At 47.8% G+C, this 18112-nt stretch overlaps 1 protein-coding gene across 2 annotated transcripts in view; it reads left to right on the top strand.

Annotated features, from left to right (window-relative positions):
• The window catches only part of NGF (nerve growth factor), a 54543-nt gene that overhangs the window by 30185 nt on the left and 6246 nt on the right, over positions 1–18112 (top strand). For both annotated transcript variants that reach the window (XM_058716109.1, XM_058716110.1), the window contains exon 2: positions 15922–16045. The gene's annotated coding sequence lies outside the window, so the exon portion shown is untranslated. The remainder of the gene's footprint in view (positions 1–15921; positions 16046–18112) is intronic.

The raw sequence follows: 18112 nt of genomic DNA on the forward strand, positions 1-18112 counted from the left end.
TCATATTTGGAAGTTTTCCAGCAAAAATCCTATTGTAATAGACTGTTAATTGAAACACCGTCAGGATTATCTTGTAAGGTTACCAGAAGCCAGTTTGATGAAATCTGGGTTCTTTGGGGGGACTTGCTAATTAGAAATGGCTCTGATTACCTGTTGCTTGGATTTTTTCTCTAGGGTGAGGAGTGTGAATCTGCTTGTGATTTGGCCGGGGATTTCTTCCACCTCACTACAGCTGAGCCTGAGGCCATCTTGAATGCGTTCTGTCTGTCTCTCTCTTTCTTCCATTGCTTGCCCTCTCTGGTTCCTCTCCCAGGCTACTCTCCCTCTCCTTGCTGTTGCTGTTTTGCCCTTTGGGTCTCCCTCTTCACCCTCCTTCTGTTTTGCCCACTCCCCTCCTGTCCTGATTGCTTTTTACTATACAGTTGACCCTTGAACTGCACAGATCCACTTATACGTGGATTTTTTTTATAAACACAGTATGGTACTGTAAATGTATTTTCTCTTCCTTATGATTTTCTTTTATTTTTTAAGTTTATTTATTTATTTTGAGCAGGCTTCATGCTGTCAGTGCAGAGCCCGACACGGAACTGATCTCAAAAACCATGAGATCATGACCTGAGCCAATACCAAGAGTCAGATGCTTAACCGACTGAGCCACCCAGATGCCCCAGTCTTCCTTAGGATTTTCTTGACTACAATCGCTTTTCTCTAACTTACTTCATTGTAAGAATACAGTACGTGATACACGTAACGTACAAAATATGTGGTAGTTGACTATTGATGTTATCAGTAAGGCTTCTGGTCAAGAGTAGGTTATTAGTAGTTAAGTTCTGGGGGGGTCAAAATTCCGTGTGGATCTTCAGCTGCACAAGGGGCCCTCCTGCCCCATGATGTTCAAAGGTTGGCTGTAGATAGTTCTCTCTTTCTCACCCTGCGTCTTCAGTTCCCCTCTACAATGACATCAGGTTTCCTCAGGGTAGGGAGAATCCCAGCCCACTTGTGCCAATTTGTCCCACTGTCTGCAGGTGTTTGGCTGGTCCGATACCATCTGTTCAGGACTCATCTATTCATGCCGCAAACACCCTTCAGGCTCCCAGCTGATGGGAAATGAGAAAGGCGTTTTTTCCCTCTGTCCCTGACCTGGGCTCAGCCCCAGGTTGGCCCCTAATTGGAAACAGCAGGTCCGGCACCAGAGCCAGGGCCATCCCCGTGCCAGCATTATTCAGATCCCCCATGGTGCCCTGTGGGGACTGGGCCAAGCCACTTAATTCATGGCCAGTGTGTGCCTTTCTAATGTGTCTGCCAAAATGTCACTGTCAGCCTATAGGTGACAGCCATTGCTCATTGGTGAAGAGCCTTCCTGTGATTTGCACTTTCCTGCTCATGCTATTCTTGAGAAGTTAAAAGAAGACAGAGACCCTGTGTCTTTTCAAGAGGGTCTCTGGAGGCAGTGGGCTGGTGAGCTAAAGAGACTATCAGATTTACACTCTAGAGCTTAAGATGGAATCCCCGCTTGGCTGCACACATAACAGCAAGGTTCCTAATAGGTATCCTGTTTTTTCCTAGTGTGACATTCTCACTCGCCCAGGAAAAACCATTTCACCTGCTAACAGTGAAAACAGCCATGTCTGCCTAAAAACAAAACAAAACAAAACACAAAAACACTGGTGGTAACTCAACCTCCTCTTCTTTGCCTTTTGATTGACTCCTGTTATAAGAAGTACTCACTGCTGACAGCATGAAGCCTGGACAATTGAACCCTGATTGAGTAATTCACACAGTTCTGGGAAATAAAGTCAACAATTCATAGACTGAATCCACTTCTGAATGTTCATTCACCAAGGACCCTTGATATTCGATCTCTTTGCATTTCTGTTCAGTGTTTATTACTTTCCACCCATCCCTCAAACCAAAGTCATAGGTTGGTAATTTCTTGTTTTAGAAAGTGACAAACAGAGCAGGCAGAGAAAACACTGTATATTTTGGACTAAAAATGAAATCATTAGGGTAAGTTTCTATTCTTGGCGACTGGAATTTTACTCTGGTTCTGATTAAGCTCCACAACGATATTATATTCGATGTTTTCCTGTAAATGTATGAGATGGTTTTCTATTGCATGTCCATGAATGGAAATATTAACAGACTCCACTTGGCTCCATTGGCCTCTGGCTTGGTCTTCACACCCAAAAAGCCAACTAACAGAGAATCACATCCCAGCCCAGAGTGAGTAGTTCTTGTCCTGCCTGTGGTTTTTGTTCATGGTCTCACAATGAAGTGTAAATCTCAAACAAAATATATGAAAGTAAGTGCAATAACTCCATTCCTGTGTCTGTAAATTACTCAGGAAGAAACGGCTGCCTACTCCAAGCATCTATCTTCTGTGCCTACATTTCTGTCAATAGTGGGTCTTTCCTGAGTCTGTTTCTTGGTGGTTATTTTCGTGAGGCGGGAGTATGGTCTATGGGTTCTCTCAAGTTTGTAAACAAGGAGAGTCTCGTGACAGAGAAGTGGAGAAGTCAAGGTATTTTATAATTGGAAAGTTATAGATATCAGCACTAGATTTTTAAAAGCAGTTAGGTAAATTCGAGAATGAAAAATATGTGGGAAATAACAGAATAGCTACATTCCACCTATCCATTACCCATGTCGCAGAAGCAGAAATCGACCCTCAGTCCAGAAGCCAGAGGATGAAGCTGTTGTCCCTTTGGATGGTCAGACTTGTGAGCAATCTAGAGTAGGTGTGGAGGAGGGGATCCCAGAGCAAGAGGGCCGGGCTCTTGTCCATAACACCATCCCCTAAGCAGGGTCACCTTGCACTTCTCCACCTCATGCTGAGTTGGAAGTTACCTTATCTGTACAATGGGGATAATACTGATCTCAGAGGTTTTTAATAGGTATTTTAGAAGTTAATCTATAGAAAACCCTTAGTAGAGTGGCACATAATACACAATAAATGGCATATATTATCGGTGGTAGCAGTTATACTCACTTCTGGCCCACAGTTTACGCCAGTGAAGGGCTTGACATATTTTAATACATCATATTACATTACATTTAATTTTACACCTAACATATAGGCAGTGCTATCTTTATTGATGCCTCTCAGACAGCCTAAGAGAGAGGCCTAAGGGGAATCTTCGGGGGTATTTCTATCCCACCCTTGCCTTTTCTCCTCGCAAAGCCCAGACTCAGATTTCCAGTATTGGTGTGCTCACCCTTGTGGCTGAGGAAGAAGCATGGCAGGGAGTTGGCCAAGCTTCTTCCTGGTCCAGCTGATGGGCCTCTTCTCATTCTGGCACAGAAGGGCCAGGAGAGAGCCATACATGGGCCCGCAGGGAACTCCCCTCTTACAAGTGGGAGCCAATCACTTCTATGGAATCAAACTAGTCAGAGGAATACCTCCTTCTGGAGGCTGCTGGGAGGGGTCAGGGAGGCCTGCATGGGCCTAAACACCAAGTCCACTTGGCTTCAAATGTGAAGAAATAGAAAAACTCAAAGATGGCTAGCAAAAATTGTACACTTATCCTTAACACATTGCATTAGACATATGGAAGCACCCGCCTCATTTTGGAGGGCCAAGGTACATAACTCCTTATTTACCTTTGTGAATTTGTGTGTGTGTGTGTGTGTGTGTGTGTGTGTGTATAATGTCATTGTGACAATCATAGATCTTCCTCTTTTGATATAATTTTATCAAGGTCTAAACTGAATAATGTTGTCATCTACATTATTAGAAAAGCAAAGATAACAGCAACAGCAAGACAAACAAGAAAATCTCAGGAGAGAGAAGGGGAAAAAAGCAGTTTCCAGAATAGGTGCTGGAAAACAGTATAATAGAAGAGACAGGAAAGCAGGAATATTGATTTCTAGACGTGGCTCTATTCACCACTCCATTGGAAGCAATATGGACCTAAACAATTCATTTAACAACTCTGGAGACAATAAATGACCCCCCGGGTGTGGCTCTCTTCTGGTTCTGCTGGTTTTCTTGACAGCCTAGGAGGAGGTCTTGGGGGAACATTGGCAAGACTTCCCTGACTTCAGAAAGTTCTTGGAGTCCTCTGGTGGTGGTGGCGACGGTGGTGAGGAGGTGTTGGGGAAAATGATGGTAGTGATGATAGGATGGTGATGGTCATGGTGATGGTGGAGCTGGTAGTGGAAATGTTGGTGGAGGCGGCGATGGCGCTAAGGGTAGCGGTCACGGTGTTGGAGGTAATGGCGGTGGAGCTGGTGGTGGAAATGTTGGTGGAGGCAGCGATGGCGGTAAGGGTAGTGGTCCTGGTGATGGAGGAGGAGCTGGTCATGGTGGTAATGGTGGTGGGGGGAGTGGTGGTGGCAGAGGTTGGAGGGAATGCCGCCGTGCTCCACGGGTCTGAATGAGAGACATGACTGGGGCAAATGCCGTGATGGGTTTGAGAAAGGGGCAGATCGAGAGGTGGACAATTAGGCACTAGGACTTCACGGGCCTAAGTGCACATGACTGTAACTACAACACATGTCTTTCGAGACCATTCCTCTCTCAGGGACGATGCAAGCACCACAAACATGCTCAGGCAGATACACACTGTTCCACCGGTTGTAAATTGGGGGCGGGGGGGGGGGGTTGTTGACACTTTTTTGTTTTCGTTTTAAATTTTTATTTATTTTGCTTTTTTATCCTAAAAAAAAAAAAGGCGTGAATCTGTATTTTGGGAATATGGAGATCAGGTCTGTGGAAAGAAGGAAAATAGAACAGCTCAAAAGGAAGCGGGGACTGCCGGTGGACACAATGCAGGCAAGGGGAGAGCCCTTCTTACAGCAAACCGCAGTCTGGCTAAGGCAGAGCTGGAAAGGGAGGTTAATGCCCAATTCCACAGGGTGGGGGAGGCGCCTTAGGACAGAGGTGAGACTGGAGCCAGGCCCAGTCTAGGCTGTGGCCCAGAGGGAGCTGGGACAGTCAATCAAGTGCCCTCCTTTCTGAGGACACGGCGTGACACGGACTGGACATGGTGAACGAGCCCTTGGAAGGTCTTAGGGGTGCAGCTCCCTTCGCAGACAGAGGCCTGGTGCCAGGAACTCGGCCGATTCAGAAAGAAAGGAGCAAAATCCTGACAAATGGTTTTCATTATCATCACGCAGCCTCCACCCTCGTTCTGTGTGTGTATGCTCTGTGTTTTTCTTTCTTTCTTTTTCATCTTTTCATGGGTCGTAACTAAACAGCGAGGTGACTGCCATCCCGCTGGATTGCACAATGGCACCAGTGGCTGGGTTGGAGCATAGCTTTCCCCAAGTAAATTCTGGACGAGAAAAATGAGCATGCTGGGAGTGAGAAAAATGAGCATGCTGGGAGTGAGGAATTTGTTCTGCACGACACCTGTGTGTGCTCTTTCGTGCTGCCAACAGAGGCGGGATGAGAGTCCGCTGAGAGCTAAGACAGTTCCTCGGCAGTGCACCTGTCAGCCTACCAATGGGGCATTCTCCTTCTTAAATGAAGCCTCGCCATAGCGAAATGGGGGGCTTCCCCAGGTATCCAGAAATATAAATTGGGAGCACTTGTTATTTCCCAATGTAATACGAAATCATGATTTACTTTGAATAAACTGGTGCAGCCGTGGGAAGAGTTGTCGATTCTGTTGAATACACACTCGTTAAGTGCCTACCCTGGGACAGCCCATGGTCAGAAAAGCACCTAAGACCTCGAGAAGTCAACAGTCAAGCAGCTGCCTGAATTTGTCCCCAGTGCCTGGATAGTGGAGCGTGAATCTGACCATGAGGATACCTCCGTGTCGTATTCTACTTGTGATCCACGCTCCCTGTAAGGCAGCAACTACCCTAAGTAAAGATGCCGTTAACTCTGCGGGGCCCGGCACATTTTCGTGATGGCCAAAGAGCGAGCGGGCACTGTGTTCCCCAAACTGCAGTCAAAGCTAGAGCAGCTTCCTCCCTCCGACTGCCACGTGGCTGAAGAAAACGGATCATTCCAAAAGTGCACGTTTCAGTTCGTTACTCAGCGTTTTCGCTGGGAAGCGATTGCAGATCATTGTCCTGCAGCTGCAGACGGGGCCACTGAGCCTGTGCGTGGCGAGCCATTCCATCCAAGACTGGGACAAAAAGCAGGGTTCTTCCTGCCAGAGATAGCCAGGTGGGGACGCGAGATGGACACGAGATGTCACTTTCAGTTCTGCACCCAGCCTGCCACTAACTGATTGCCTGATTCTAGCTGAATGTCTTCAGTGGTATTCATAAGAATAGCTACGATGCTAGCTAATAGCCAGGTGCCAAGCACTGGGCTAAATGCTTATTTTATTTAAGCCTCTCAATGACCCAGTGTGGAAGATAGAGTTACTGTAATTTTTGAGAGGAGACCCCGAGGCACAGAGAGGTTAAGGCACTTGCCAAAGGTCACATGGCTGGTAAGTGGTGGGGCTAAAATACAGCCAACCCCAGGCTTCAGGGCATCAGTTGGCCAGCTTGTCAAGGGAAGCACCTGGACTGCAGAATCACCAGTGGCCCTTTCTCTACAGCTCTAACAGTCTATCAAGATAACAATTGAGGGGCGCCTGGGTGGCACAGTCGGTTAAGCGTCCGACTTCAGCCAGGTCACGATCTCGCGGTCCGTGAGTTCGAGCCCCGCGTCAGGCTCTGGGCTGATGGCTCGGAGCCTGGAGCCTGTTTCCAATTCTGTGTCTCCCTCTCTCTCTCTGCTCCTCCCCCGTTCATGCTCTGTCTCTCTCTGTCCCAAAAAAAAATAAAATAAATAAAAAAAATAAAAATTAAAATTAAAAAAAATTTAAAAAAAAGGTAACAATTGAGAGTCTAAAATAAGGTCATGTATAGTTCTTTGGATCTTAAACATCCGGACTTACCTCTTTAGAAACCACGGGATGAGCTTCTGGTGTCTGTGCATGTGTAGGTACTTGTGTGTGTGTGTGTGCGCACACGTGTGCACATGTGTGGTGAGCGAGCGGGAGAAACCGTCTGCCCTCATCTTTGGAATTTCTAATTACTCACAGTGTTCCGGGTCCCCGGAGACAGAGGTGCGCTGTGGGTCTCTTGTTAGCTCTGGACTGAAATACACCAGTGCCGAGTTTTTCTTTTGTTCATGATGTCATGGTCAAATAAAACCTAAAAAAGAAACACTAGAAGATTGGGAATGTTCTGAAATATAATTATATGTGAGTCAAGTGACTTTAGAAGGGACAGCAAGTTTTCATCTCCCCTGACCTTTTTCCTAACATAATGAAAGAGCTAGATGGAACTCCTTCAAATAAGCTGAAAAAGGCCCATCAAATAGCCCCTCATTACAGTTAACCACCCTAGTGACGTTCCGACATCCCCCATCGGGCATCTATGTGTGGTACGAGCCCGCTCAGGACTGGGATAGTTAAAGCCATACACAGGAAGTAGCTAAAACAGCATAAAGCCCCCAGACAAACACACACGTGGAAATCAATTCTTCCTTCCCAGTTCTTCTCTTAGCCTCGGGTTACCCACGATTTGCATGTGCTGCATGCCTGGGCAGAGCTGGGCTGAGCTACCTCTCTCGTGCCTTGAGTCAGATTTTCTGGGTGTGAAATCAGTGAACAAGCCAGGAAATGTCAGCACGGAAGAGCGAGGGAGCAGGAGAGACGGTGGCAGCTGTCACTCCAGAGTGTTGTGGTGTGGGAAGGTGGCCAACCCATCTTTGGGACTCAGTTTCCCCTTGTGATGTGTTTGGTGCTGGCTACCTGTGATCCAGGTTTTTGTGGATGCAGGGGGATTGAGGTGCGGCAGTTTTTGCAGTGAGACTGAAGTCCAGCTGCTCAAACAGAAGTGGCCTTGAACACACTTATGGACAAGTGTGTCTCAGGGACAAGTGTGAGTGTCTCATGGACAGTGAGGGTGTCTCAGGGACAAGTGTGGGTGTCTCATGGACAAGTGTGGGTGTCTCAGGGACAAATGTGTCTCATAGACAAGTGTGAGTGTCTCATGGACAGTGAGGGTGTCTCAGGGACAAGTGTGGGTGTCTCGGGGACAAGTGTGGGTGTCTCATGAACAAGCATGGGTGCGTCATGGACAAATGTGTCTCGGGGACAAGTGTTAGTGTCTCATGGACAAGTGTGAGTGTCTCATGGACAGTGAGGGTGTCTCAGGGACAAGTGTGGGTGTCTCAGGGACAAGTGGGGGTGTCTCATGGACAAGTGTGGGTGTCTCAGGGACAAGTGTGTCTCATAGACAAGTGTGTGTTTCTCATGGACAAGTGTGAGTGTCTCACGGACAGTGAGGGTGTCTCAGGGACAAGTGGGGGTGTCTCAGGGACAAGTGTGTCTTGGGGACAAGCGTGAATGTCTCATGGGCAAATGTGTCTCATAGACAAGTGTGTGTTTCTCTTGGACAAGTGTGTGTTTCTCATGGACAAGTGTGAGTGTCTCATGGACAGTGAGGGTGTCTCAGGGACAAGTGGGGGTGTCTCGGGGACAAGTGTGTCTTGGGGACAAGCGTTGAGTGTCTCATGGGCAAATGTGTCTCATAGACAAGTGTGTGTTTCTCATGGACAAGTGTGAGTGTCTCATGGACAGTGAGGGTGTCTCAGGGACAAGTGTGGGTGTCTCGGGGACAAATGTGGGTGTCTCATGAACAAGCATGGGTGCGTCATGGACAAATGTGTCTCGGGGACAAGTGTTAGTGTCTCATGGACAAGTGTGAGTGTCTCCTGGACAGTGAGGGTGTCTCAGGGACAAGTGTGGGTGACATTTTACCAGGATCCTTACATTCAAGTCCCATAGCTCATCCCTTATCCCTCACCAATTGAAAGATGGCCTGCCTGCCTTTTTAAAAGCCCTATATGCCTGGGTGGCTCAGTCGGTTAAGCGTCCGACTTCGGCTCAGGTCATGATCTCACGGTCCGTGGGTTCGAGCCCCGCGTCAGGCTCTGGGCTGATGGCTCAGAGCCTGGAGCCTGCTTCCGATTCTGTGTCTCCCTCTCTCTCTACCCCTCCCCCGTTCATGCTCTGTCTCTCTCTGTCTCAAAAATAAAATAAAAAACGTTAAAAAAAAATTTTTTTAAATTAAAAAAAATAAAATTAAAAAAAAGCCCTAGAATGTTGTGTGTCTGTTAGGCCAGGATATTTGCCGGTCTGTTACAAGACTATAGATCTTTAGCTTGTCTTTATTTCTGAAGTTACATCTGAATTGCATTACAGACTTATGTGCTGTAACGTTGCTTGACCTGTTGCTCGGAAAACATACCACACACTGAGAGGAAAAGGCTAGCTCAAGAGGAGTTGAGGACATTTAATCCTATAAAGCAAATAGAAGAGTGAGACTTGAATCTGAGCTGTCGTTCACTGACAATGTTTTGTTTTCGTTCACGCATTCCCTCCCAGGTGGCCACTCGAGGTCTGCAGCGGGTGAGAGACCTTGCTAGGTGCCAGGATTCTCGAAAGCAACCTTTGACTCCAACCAGCCTGAGAGTCCTTTTTCCCCCAATACTTCTGTCTGCTCTTAGTCCCAAGTATGGGAACGGCAGGCAGGGAAAGGCCAAAAGCAGAGCTGAAATGGATCTTTTTCTTGTGGTTTAAGGATCAGCCAGTTGGAACCAAGGAGATGTTTTCTTAGGGTCGCAGAGAAGTTTGAAAGCATATTGGATTGTTTTTGGCACTGAAGCATAGATTATAGATATATCATTAGTATTGCTAAGCCTATGGGCTATAGTACAAGAACTGCTATTTAGAAGTGCATTCTTGCAAAAGTACGCTGCCCTCAGCTCTGTAATGGAAGGCTGCTGTGCATTTAGATGTCTTGTCTCCTACCACCACGTTGACGTTGTAATTACCCACGCTATGAAAACCTCTCTGCGGTGTTGGCATTGCACAGCTCATGAATCCAGGCAGGTAAATACCACGCAGACTGTGGCCAGCCGCACACACCAAGAGGCCTTGCACATGCATAGCAAATGCTCTTTGGTTCTGAAGTTCAAGGTCAGCCAACCTTGGTGGTTTCTTCCTTAAGCTGCCTGTCTCTCTGGAGAAATGCTAGGGTTTTGTAATTTACCTCAGAATCTCCCAAAGAGCCAGAGGCCCATTTCTCTTTTAGAAAAATGTGGCAGGACTCTTTAGAATTGTTAGCATTGAATACTTCCAGTCAAAAAGAATAGCAGTTTTGCTGAACTTTAACGTCTTCCTAAGTCCTTGGTGCCAGATGTACGATTTTCCTATTGGACTTGCCAAAACCACTAAATAGTTAAAACACATCAAATCATCTCTAAATGGTCAAATTGAATCCCCTCCCCACCGCCACCCAAACAAGAACTCTTAGTCAGCAAACCTCATGGTTGTATTCCATACTAGAAAATTTCTGATTAGGCTAAAAATTAGGAAAACAGACTTACAACGCGAAAGACTCCAAATTTCCTTTTTGTGTGCAGGCTTAGAGCAAGAACCACCAGAGAAAAGGAGAGAATCAAGGGAGAACAGTCATAATGATGACAATCACAGAGAGAGCACCAACAGTGATTATTATCATGCCCGCAACTACATGTTCTTAATGCCCAACATCCCCCGTGAGTTTCCCCAACACAGGCCTCTGGCAGGTGGAAGCTAGGGGAAAGGAGACTGTAGTTCATGCCAGGGGCTCTGGCATCTTTGATGTGGCAGAAACTGCTCTTGGGACCAGCTGTCGCTTCCGAGCACGTGCGAGGAACCGTCCAAGAGTTCTTTGTGGTCGAGCATCCCCAAATCTTTGGTATTAAAAATGCCAGCAAGTAATCCTTGGGCTTAATAAGAAGCTAACCGTAACTCCAACCATCAAAGAACATGTTAAGTGGCTTGCAAGGAGTAAAGAGGAGACCTTCCAATTCACATATGTCAATTATATCTAGATACTTGGCAGGGCAGAGGGTGGTGAGAAGGGGTTCACATCCCCCAGAGAGTCTGGACACTGTATTCTTGTTGCCTCAAAGTGACCATACCTGCACTTTACGTTTTCTGAGCTATATTAATTTCCTCATAATTTCTCTTAATTGCTAGCTCATCAAAGCCAATGTCAAGCTTCCTGTTCATCCTGTATGACTGTTGTTCTCAGCCCTTTTCCTTGGGATCACCTTGAGAGCTTCACAAAATACTGATCCCCAGGCAGCACTCCAAAACGGTTGAGTTGGGGGGTGCCTGGGTGGCTCAGTCGGTTAAGCATCTGACTTTGGCTCAGGTCATAATCTCATGGTTCACGAGTTTGAGACCCGCATCGGGCTTGCTGCTGTCAGCGTGGAGCCCACTCTGTCCTCATCTCTCTGTGCTCCTCCCCTGCTTGCTGTCTCTCTCTTTCTCTCTCTCAAAAAATAAATAAACATTAAAAAAAAACAGTTAAGTTGGAATTTCTGGAGGTGGGACAGGTGTCAGGACTTTGTAAACCTCCTCAGGTGGTTCTAGTGTTCAGCCTGGGTGGAAGGTCACTGCTGTAGAGGATTGGGGAGTGGGGGGAGGGCAGCAGAATGGGGGAGCTAGGAGGTAGATGACATCTTCCACAAAGTTCGAGCATGGAGAACTTCACAGGATGCTGATTGACATTTAGCAGGTTGCAATTGCTATAGTTATGCCTCTCACTCCCCAGTAACTCTCCAGCAGAGGCATGGGTTCCTCCAATTGTATATTAATTGGGTTTTCAACAGTTTGCATTCCTCTGAGCTTCTTGGCTAAAATTGACCAAAATATCACTGAGACCTTAAGAAAGTGAAGGGGTCACTGACACAAGCATCAACAGAGAGAGCCATACAAATAGGCTAAACCTCAGGAGGTCCTCAGGAGAACCTCTAATTCTAGCTGACTCGAGGCTGGTTGTTCTGGGGTTCTGCACCCCATGATCATGGTCATGGTCTAGACATAACGTGGACTATAATATGGAAAGTTCCATCAAGCAGGTCGCCCAGTGCAGTAGACTTCCTCTGGGTTGGCTCTCTCTTGGCCCTGGCTCCCTCACCCCATGGGGAGATTGCAGACGGGGGAGGGCCACAGTGGACCTTCTAAAGCAGTGATTCTCAAGCTTAGGTGTGCACAGACCACCTGAGGGGTTAAAACACGGATGGCTGGGTCTCACTCAGCATTGCTAGGTCTGTGATGGGGCCAAAGCATTTGCATGTCTTAAGAAGTTCCAAGACATTGCTGATACTACCATGGTTCCCACGTTGAGAATCACTGCTTTAAACAGGGGGCCCTGGACAGACCAGGGTTGTCCTGGTCTAGAAGAAGTACCCTATACTTCAAGAGCATTCCATCATGCCCTGTAAGAAGGAATAGAACACGGGTCTGCAATGAGCTTGGCTTTATTTTCATGCATTTGTAAAAGGGTGAGAGCCATCTGATTTAGTGATTACCTCATGAGAACAGACAGCATTTTAAAATAGATATGCACTGGGGTTGGTTGCCCCTAATATCTTTGCATCAGAAATCGGGGATATTTAAATCAGATTTAATCTTAGAGCCCCAACCTTCACTAGCATAAGACTAAAAACAATGATAGCAGTTTCTGTGAAAATCATTTAGGGGTGCCTGGGTGGCTCAGTCGGTTAAGCATCATGACTCAGGTCATGATCTTGAGGTATGTGGGTTCGATCCCTGCATCGGGCTCTGTGCTGATAGCTCGGAGCCTGGAGCCTGCTTCATTCTGTGTCTCCCTCTCTCTCTGCCCCTCCCCCTCTCATGCTCTGCCTTTCTCTCAAAAATAAACATTAAAAATTAAAAAAAAATAATAATTTAGTGTTTCAGTATTCTTGACAGTGAATTGTTCTCTCCAAAAGCAAACTACTTATACCTATGCTGATCGAGAGAAGGTCAAAAGCATAGGAGATGTGAGACGGGGTCTCAAATATAGCACTCAGGCATCTAGATGAGATTGGCAGGTGACCCTGGTGCACCAGGGTGGCTTGGCCCAGGTTGCATCCATAGGGCCAGGGAAATTTTTGTGATAGGTTTAGGGAAAATCCCCAAGAAGGTAGCTCTGCCTAGAATTTAGGGGATTTTTTATGGAGATCTAAACTGGAGGCCATCCTGGCTTATAGTAGAATATCCAGAATATTTCTAGCGAAAGTCACTGTTCCCTGGGTGGAAAGTGGAGGCCTTTTCATTCACACAGGAAGTTACAGTCAGTGGGCAAGCCACTGTGGTGGGCTCCCCAAGCTCACAGGCACCTACCGATATATACGGCCCATCACCGTTTCTTAAACCCAACCTGAAACCCCGTCCTGAGCTGTGTTGAACCTCCAGCTAATTTTTTTTTTTAATTTTTATTTATTTTTGAGAGAGAGCATGAGCAGGGGAGGGGCAGAGAGAAACACACACACACAGAATCCAAAGCAGGCTCCAGGCTCTGAGCTGTCAGCACAGAGCCCGACGTGGGGCTCGAATTCATGGACCATGAGATCATGACCTAAGCTGAAGTTCCTCCTTCCACAAGGTTTCCATATCATGTCACATACATATCATACCTGTCATACTGTGCTTTAGATGCGTGTTCATATGCTTGCTTTTCCGCACCTCTAGATTATTTGCTCTTAGAAGTTAAGTCATATTCTTCTTTGTGTCCTTAGCACCTAACAGAGTGGCTGGCACAGGGCCTGCGAGTTTTATTTAATTAACAGGAAAAAAAAAATGAGTTCTAGTGTTGGGGTGGGGGAAAGCATTGCTTAAGAATCCAGGAGGGATACGGGCCCGAAAATGTTAACTGACCTCGGAGAACTACAGATGATCAGAGCTGGAGACCTTAGCTATCACAGCAGTTTGCCATCAGGACAAGGAAGCCCAGAGATGCTTAAGGATACTAAGTGACTTACCTGGGAATCAGAGGGAACTGGACCCAGATGCAGCTCTGTGGGATCCACTAGTGGTCAGTCAGTGTTGGCCAAACGGCCAGCTGAACAATTTGTGGACTGGATCCAGACCCTCTTTCCTGGGAGCGATGGAAGGCCCCACAATGCCCACCTCTTAACCCTGGAAACACGTCATGCTCCTCCAGGGCTAAACCCAACCCTGAGAGAGCGTGACTGTGTACTTTGCCACGGAATCTAACCCTTTAAACGGGCATTCGGGTAAATTTCCATCTCTAGACCTGAACCCCAACTGAGTACTGGAAGGTTTTTCTGGTGCTTCTGCGGCAAGAAGGATATTTTGAGCTGAGTGGGTGAGGAAGAGGAATGAAAGCACCTCAGTCCTTAATTTCATGACATCTAATAGCGGGCAAACCACTCCAGATGCTCTCTCTAACCCCCTGTCCCGTGCCACCTCCTCTATGTGAGTAGCGACTCGATGGCTTCCTTCACATTTGCTTCTATAGTACAAGATGAGAGGGGGTTGAAGGAGGATGAGTGGTGGGGTCCACAATGGAAAAAAAACATGATGGGGCAAAGGGGTTGGGGAACTGGAGAGAATATAGACAGGAAAGCTACAGATGTCATTCTTGAATTTTTTTTTTTTTAGTGGCGGGGGGGTACCTCAACCCTACAAGTTCTACGATGGACGTAATAGTTCATTCATTCATTTATTAAAAATGTGATGCCACTCTCTTGCTTAAAGCCCTCCACTGCCCCTCCCCGTTACCCCTAGGGTCCTTGCAGACCTGGTTCCTTCTGCCTCTCCATTTCATTTCCCTACATGTTCAGCAACTTTGACCTGTTCTACCTCACGGCCTTTGCACTTGCCATTCCTTCTGACTTGCAAGTTTTCTCCCTCATTCCTTTTCATCCTTCCGATCTCAACCTGAACACCATTTCCTCCAAGCACTCTTCACTGAGCAGCCTGTCTACAGGATGACCTCATTCTACCTTGCAGTCAGTCACCCTCTGTCATCTTGCCTTGTTTACTTCCTCCGTGACGTGAAAAGAATCAGAAGGTACCTTGTTTGTTTACATAAGACTGTGAGCTCCATAGGAGCAGCAACCTGTGTGTCTTATTCAGTGCTGGGTCCCCAGCACCTAGATCAGTGCTTGGCATGGAGCACGTGCTCAGGAAATATTGTTGAATGAATGAAGGAAGCACCTACATGTATGAAGTTTATAGAAGGGAGAGGAGAATAGAACCCTTCCACTGTTCCTAGGAACCACAACCTAAACCTGAAGAGCATTTTTTTCACACCGTATCATCTATATATCTTCCGATTGATAAATTTTGACTTTTGGCTTTGTTCTCTGAGAGCCACAACCTAATTCGATAAGAGTTTTCTGTTATCTATCAAGATTGTCATATTTGCCACCATAACTTCTCTGAATCTTTATCAAAGGACCAACTTGTTCTCAACTGTCAGGATGTTTTCTTCTGTATAATTTATCTGTTTTTTTAAGTGGACCCATGCAATTAATATTTATTTTTGAGATAAATAGAGACAGAGGGAGAGAGAGAAAGTGGAGGAGGGTCAGAGAGAGAGGGAGACACAGAATCGGAAGCAGGCTCCAGGCTCTGACCTGTCAGCACAGAGTCCAACATGGGGCTCGAACCATGAGATCATGACCTGAGCCGAAGTTGGTCACTTAACCAACGGAGCCACCCAGGTGCCCCTTCTGTATAATTTATCTTAAGTTAGGCTTGTCCAAAGTTGGGTCTGCTACATCTGCATGTGTGTGTGATATACAGAATAATTTCCATTTTGATGCTGGGTCAGGGGTCTCCTGGAGCAGGACTCTGGTGTGGGACTGCAAGCATCTCACTGGGACCTGTGGACTACATCCAGGCAGAAACCAAGGGCTTTGGCACAAGAGTGGGAGGCAGGTGCCACCATAGGTCCGTGCAAGGTCAGCCCGTGGCAATTTCAGGAGCGAGACACTCTCTCCTGCCTGGGCTCTGATGCTGGTAAAGTCCCAGAACTCAGGGAATCGGGTTTGTCCCGCTGGCACATCCCTCCCCTCCTGCCTAGGGTACAGCTATCCACCCGCTGCAGAATACGGTGAAGTGCCCATCTAATGCCAGTTCTCTCCTCCCGCAGAGTCCTGGCCCGTGGTCGTGCAGTCCAGGGGGCTGGATGGCATGCTGGACCCAAGCTCAGCTCAGCGTCCGGGCCCAATAACGGCTTTATCAAGGGAGCAGCTTTCTGTCCTGGCCACACTGAGGTAAGTGCCTGAGGGGCTTCTGCCTCGCCAAGGCTCCTGGCCCTAGAGCATCCAGGACAGCTGGAAATGAGCCCCAGGCTGAAGAAGGGAAGTCACATCTAACTGCTAACTAGCAGAGGCCTGGGGTGGGTCCTAGTGATCCAACACACGTGGCCCTCCTAGTCTGACTGGAAGAGAAATTCCCCCAGGCTCTCAGTCTAGCCCCACGGCTTCCAGGAACATGTTGAGAGTCTGAGCTGCCCACCCCTGAAATAGCAGAACACAGGGCCTCGAATAGACAGACAGAGAACATCAGTCAGACCCTCCACACGGCTCCTGGTCTGTCTGCACTGGCAACCCTGTGAGACGAAATGTCCTTGATCACGGTCATGCTCTTGGCCATGGAGCTCCAGGTCTGGGAACAGAGGCTAGCTCTGAGTTCCGCTCCTACTGGGTGTGCGGCCACATCGCGTTCCTTCTCCTGAGTCTGTGTCCTCCTCTGTATGACAGGAAGAATAAGGCCTCCTCCCGGGCTTGTTGTGATGGTTAAGGAGATACTTGTGCCCCATAAATGCTAATGATGATCGTTATGATCTCACCTCCTTCATTTAAGGATGTGTGTCTAAGAATTCAGACCAGCAGGTTCTGGTCCCAGGAAAGCCACAGGTACCTGCCAGTGCTTTCTGGAGGCATATTTCTATCATGGGCACTTTAAGTGCTCTTGGACCAAATCTGCCTGATGCCCGGAAACCTGATAAGCCAAATGTAAAAATAATTGACTATCCAGGGGTTCCCTGGTGTCCAGGTTTGTGGCCCGAGGAAGGCAAAACTTACCGTCTGTTGAACGGAATTTTCATTTTGATGTCGGTGATTGGGAAGGCGCTGCCATCAGTTACGGCCTGCGTGCCCCCTCAGGGCTCTCTCCTCTGGAAGGTGCTGGGGCTGAGCAGCGCCAAGTGCCCACAGGCAGAACCTGCCACTCAGCTGCAGAGTCCCAAGCCACTCAGACCCGCCCCCCCACCCCCGCCAGCCTCCCGACACCCATGTCTCTCCTCCGTCAAGTTCAAGGATAGGACTGGACCCGTGGTTCTCAAAATGCAGCCCCCGGAGCTGCTGCAACACTATCATCTGGGAGCTTGTCAGAAACGTAGATTCTCGGGCCCCACACTAGACCTGCTGAGTCGGAAACTCTGGGAGTGGGGCCCAGCAGTCTGCTGTTTGGCAGACCCGCCAGGTGCTTCGATGCCCCGAACCTCTGGACTTGATCATCTTGGAATGCCCCTTCCAGTCCAAGCCTCCCCCCGGGAGATGCCCACAGAGGCGCTCACTGGGCTCTATCCTGTCAAAGCTTTTCTCTGCTGCGGCCTCAGGGGTACCTCCCCGGGGAGCTGAGGAGCCGCAGGACGCCTCTCGCACTCCACACAGGCCCTGACAACTGGGGGCGTCCCAGTCTTCACAGCTGAAGTCAGCTGCATGTTTACATTTAGAGCAAGGCCAAGTGGACAGTGAAAATGACCCTTGACCCACTGGCACCACTGGAATAGACATAGCACTCATTTCTTCTTTTTTTCTCTATCCATTGATGGCTTTTAAAAAGAAAAACTTCTTTAACTTATTTATTTTTTTTTTTTTTACATTTTTTATTTATTTTTGGGACAGAGAGAGACAGAGCATGAACGGGGGAGGGGCAGAGAGAGAGGGAGACACAGAATCGGAAACAGGCTCCAGGCTCCGAGCCATCAGCCCAGAGCCTGATGCGGGGCTCGAACTCACGGACCGCGAGATCGTGACCTGGCTGAAGTCGGACGCTTAACCGACTGCGCCACCCAGGCGCCCCTTCTTTAACTTATTTTTTAAGTTTATTTATTTATTTTGAGAGGGAGAGAGAGAGAGAGAGAGAGCGCGCATGTACAGGGGAGGGCCAAAGAGAGAGAAAATCCCAAGCAGGTGTTACACTGTCAGCGCAGAGCCTGACGTGGGGCTCAAACTTAAGAACCGTGAGATCATGACCTGAGCCAAAACCAAGAGTCAGGTGCTTAACCAACAGAACCACCCAGGTACCCCAAGACTTGTTTAATTTAAAAAGAA

This window comes from Neofelis nebulosa, chromosome 2 (genome assembly GCF_028018385.1).
Source record: "Neofelis nebulosa isolate mNeoNeb1 chromosome 2, mNeoNeb1.pri, whole genome shotgun sequence".
NCBI classification, from domain to species: Eukaryota; Metazoa; Chordata; class Mammalia; order Carnivora; family Felidae; genus Neofelis; species Neofelis nebulosa.